General features: G+C 45.0%; 1 pseudogene; it reads right to left on the reverse strand.

The window, feature by feature from the left end:
* Nucleotides 1-933: 933 nt before the first annotated feature.
* On the reverse strand, nt 934-1,051 carry LOC126282628 (5S ribosomal RNA; annotated as a pseudogene).
* Nucleotides 1,052-4,878: the final 3,827 nt, after the last annotated feature.

Here is a 4,878-nt window from a genome sequence, read left to right on the forward strand (position 1 = left end):
CAACAAACCATAAAGCTGAAATAAAGGCCTTATTGGGATTATTGTACTACGCTGGTGTAATGCGTGCCCATCGACTAAGTCTACAAGATTTGTGGCGAACAGATGGCACAGGACTTTAAATATTTCATCTCACAATGGGCATAAACAGATTTGTTTTCTCCTTCGTTGCCTCAGATTCGACGATGAACAAACGAGAATGGAAAGGGAGAAAACAGATCACATGGCGGCGAAAAGACAGGTGTTCAGTCTAATTGCTGAAAACTTTCAGAAGACTTATGCAGTTTCTGAATACGTGACAGCAGATGAAAAACTAGAAGCATCCCGTGGAAATGCACATTCCGACAGTACATGCCAAATAAGCCAAACAAGTATGGAGTAAAGAGTTTTGCAGCAGTGGTAGCTAGAATGTTTTACATATTCAACATGGAGGTGTATGTTGGGCGACAGTCTGAAGGCCCCTACATACAGGACAACAGAACAGTTGAACTTGTTCAGAGACTTTGTCAGCCTATCCTGAATACAGGCCGCAACATAACTTGCGACAATTATTTTACAAGTTACGAGTTTGCAAACACATCGATTACGAAGAAGATGACAATCGTTGGTACCCTGAGAAAGAACAAGACACAAGTTCCAAGGGGATTTATTAACACTAAAACCTGACAAGAAAAGTTATCCATGTTTGGGTTTCAGAAAAACTGCACCTTTGTCTCTTCTGTGCCGAAACGAAATAAAAAAGCACTCCGACTTCAGGCCACAAGTGGCCCATCGAGACCATCCGACCGCCGTGTCATCCTCAGCTGAGGCTGCGGGTAGGAGGGGTCAGCACACCGCTCTCCCGGTCGTTAAGACGGTTTTCTTTGACCGGAGCCGCTACTGTTCGGTCGAGTAGCTCCTCAGTTGGCATCACGAGGCTGAGTGCACCCCGAAAAATGGCAACAGCACATGGCGGCCCGGATGGTCAACCATCAAAGTGCCGGCCACGCCCAACAGCGCTTAACTTCGGTGATCTGACGAGAACCGGTGTATCCACTGCGGCAAGGCCGTGACGAAACGAAATAGAGTGGTATTACTACTGTCAACCACTGCACCACAATGGAAATATTGACGAAAATACAGGGAATGATAAAAATAAACAGAAATTATCACTTTCTATAACCTTACTAAGTTTGGAGTTGACGTTGTAGACGGAATGAGTGCAACATATAATGTAGCTAGAAACACAAGAAGATGGCCAATTTTTGTTTTGTACAGCATCACGAACACATTTGCGGTAAATGCTGCTATTATTTTCAACTCAAGTCAGAAATAACAACTAAGAAGGAGAGAGTTTTTGAGGCAGCTTTCTTTTGTGCTTCTGCATGATCATTTTGAGCAAAGAGTAATTTCGAAAATATTGCCAAGGAAGATAACTGAGAGAATTGGAGAGCTTTGCAGTGTGAAAATTTCTCAAGTGGTATCAACTGCGACTTCACAAGGACGGTGTGTGGACTGCAGAAACAAAAACAGAAAAACAAGATATATTTGTAAGAACTGCAAGAAATGCATTTGTCTTGAACATTCTGTTACTGTGTGCCAAGACCGTATCGACAAAATATCTGATTGAACGCAAGCAATATTTTCATAACAGCTAAATTTTATGTATCTCTACTTGTGTAAATATTGTTGACCAAAATATTAAATTTACCCCTTAAATATATTTACTAAACTGATTTTAATGATATTACTTCATTTCATAACGGTTCCCTCCATAACATACATCTAAATGGAAATTCAGAAAGATAGAAACTGTAAGGGTGTGTCAGACCGGCTGCGTGTACTGCCGTCCTATTTTCAGGTCCGTGCACCGCCGGGATAAGCGTCATTCTGTAAAGATTTTCGGTAACTCCTGCAACCAGTGACCTTTCCTCGTGGTAGCAGTTTTATTTTCCCGTTACGACTTTCAAGTCGCCTTGCGAATCAACATTAAATGGTATAGTTCGTAGTATTCGTTCATAGCATTAAGGTGGTCGTTGTGAAGCTGCTGAAAGCCTTATACATCAAATGAAATAGTAGTAAATTACAGTTAGTTCGGTATATCACAACTTGGTGCGGCTTTGAATGCAAATACACTGGCAGAAAAAAAAATCGCATCGCCAAATAATAATTAATGTAGAGTAGTGAAATTTCTGGAATATACACTCCTGGAAATGGAAAAAAGAACACATTGACATCGGTGTGTCAGACCCACCATACTTGCTCCGGACACTGCGAGAGGGCTGTACAAGCAATGATCACACGCACGGCACAGCGGACACACCAGGAACCGCGGTGTTGGCCGTCGAATGGCGCTAGCTGCACAGCATTTGTGCACCGCCGCCGTCAGTGTCAGCCAGTTTGCCGTGGCATACGGAGCTCCATCGCAGTCTTTAACACTGGTAGCATGCCGCGACAGCGTGGACGTGAACGGTATGTGCAGTTGACGGGCTTTGAGCGAGGGCGTATAGTGGGCATGCGGGAGGCCGGGTGGACGTACCGCCGAATTGCTCAACACCTGGGGCGTGAGGTCTCCACAGTACATCGATGTCGTCGCCTGTGGTCGGCGGAAGGTGCACGTGCCCGTCGACCTGGGACCGGACCGCAGCGACGCACGGATGCACGCCAAGACCGTAGGATCCTACGCAGGGCCGTAGGGGACCGCACCGCCACTTCCCAGCAAATTAGGGACACTGTTGCTCCTGGGGTATCGGCGAGGACCATTCGCAAATGTCTCCATGAAGCTGGGCTACGGTCCCGCACACCGTTAGGCCGTCTTCCGCTCACGCCCCAACATCGTGCAGCCCGCCTCCAGTGGTGTCGCGACAGGCGTGAATGGAGGGACGAATGGAGACGTGTCGTCTTCAGCGATGACAGTCGCTTCTGCCTTGGTGCCAATGATGGTCGTATGCGTGTTTGGCGCCGTGCAGGTGAGCGCCACAATCAGGACTGCATACGACCGAGGCACACAGGGCCAACACCCGGCAACATGGTGTGGGGAGCGATCTCCTACACTGGCCGTACACCTCTGGTGATCGTCGAGGGGACACTGAATAGTGCACGGTACATCCAAACCGTCATCGAACCCATCGTCCTACCATTCCTAGACCGGCAAGGGAACTTGCTGTTCCAACATGACAATGCTCGTCCGCATGTATCCCGTGCCACCCAACGTGCTCTAGAATGAATTCACGGTGTTCTTATTACAATTTCCAGGAGTGTATATCTTTCACATCACTTGCATCGCCATCTGTTGTTGAAAATTGTAACTACTTTAATTTCGAAAGTTTGTCCGCCTGAAAATGTACTGTTGTCCCAAGCATATTGCAACAAACGGTATCTTTCTATCGCTGCTCGTTTAGTTTTTATTGCCGTTTCAAATATACCGGTCATTTTTGAAACACCCTGTATATGGTAGTGAAACATGCACAGTGGAAAAACCTGAAAAGAAAGGGAAAAAATGGCTCAGAGCACTATGGGACTCTACATCTATGGTCATCAGTCCCCTACAACTTAGAACTACTTAAACCTAGCTAACATAAGGACATCACACAACACCCCGGCATCACGAGGCAGAGAAAAATCCCTGACCCCGCCGGGAATCGAACCCGAGAACCTGGGCGCGGGAAGCAAAGAACGCTACCGCACGACCACGAGTTGCGGCCGAAAAGAAAAGAATGGAAGCATTTGAGACGTTGTGCTACAGGCGAATGGTGAAAATTAGGTGGTGTGGTATGGTAAAGAATGAGGAGGTTCTCTGCAGAATCGCCGAGGATAAGAATATGTGGAAAGCACTGACAAGGGGAGGGGCCATGGCCATAGGACATCTGTAAGACATCGGGGAATAACTTCCATGGTACCTGAGGAAGCCGTAGGAGGTAAAAAGTGCAGCGACAGACAAAAATTGGAGTGCATTCAGCAACTAATTCAGGGAGTACGTTTCAAGTGCTACTCTGTGGTGCCGACAGGAGAGAAATTCGGGCGGGCAGCATTAAACCAGTCGGAGGGCAGATAACTCAAAAAAAAAAAAAAAAAAAGGTTTCCCAGCTGTGATCTCACACTCTACCAGTATCAGCTCTCGTCTTAGCTCAAATATACAGTGCTTCGTTACGGACACTAGTAGTAACAGAATTGCAACGCGCTTCATTCATATGAAGTGACGTTATGTTTGGTTTGGTATTTTGAAATCATTTACTTAAAATATCAGCAGATTCATTATCTGTTTCATTGCTTTTGCTTAAATTATGAAGACCATTGCTGGTAACGATACAGTAAATAAATTTCAGTGTAAAACAAAGGCGGACGTTCCTCATTTCCGAGCATCCAGTTCTGTCTCATGAGCTCCGAAAGCGAATGGACAGTACGTCCGAATTGTGTCGTCCATTATAACAACTGCGGCGTCTGATACTACATACAAGTGGTCAGAGCTGTTTAAAATTCAGTAATAAGTGTAGTTAGCTGTGATGTTGTTGAGAACTGTCGGCTTGTTTTGACTGTGAATGAACTTCGACATACGCGTAAACACCTATTAAGAGCCGTGTTTTGCTGTAATTTACTCTGTTTTCGTCCCTGTGTAGATGTAATCGGAATGAGTTTGCTTTTATGTAGCTTGGCTTTGTTTACATTCCACGCAGTACGTAGCCCAAAAGCCGATTGTGACATCCAAAAACAAACAAAATGAATATATTAATGGTCTCGATGACACGTGTTGTATGAAAATTGTATGAACGTAATGGGGCATAAAATTTTAAATACATTTCTAGGTAGCGAAACATAATTAATACGGATTCATAATAATGCCGCGGTATATCACATTTGCAATAATTTTGTGTTCTTCAAATCAAACTATTTCTTCAACTATTT

Source organism: Schistocerca gregaria, chromosome 7 (genome assembly GCF_023897955.1).
Source record: "Schistocerca gregaria isolate iqSchGreg1 chromosome 7, iqSchGreg1.2, whole genome shotgun sequence".
In the NCBI taxonomy this organism is placed as follows: Eukaryota; Metazoa; Arthropoda; class Insecta; order Orthoptera; family Acrididae; genus Schistocerca; species Schistocerca gregaria.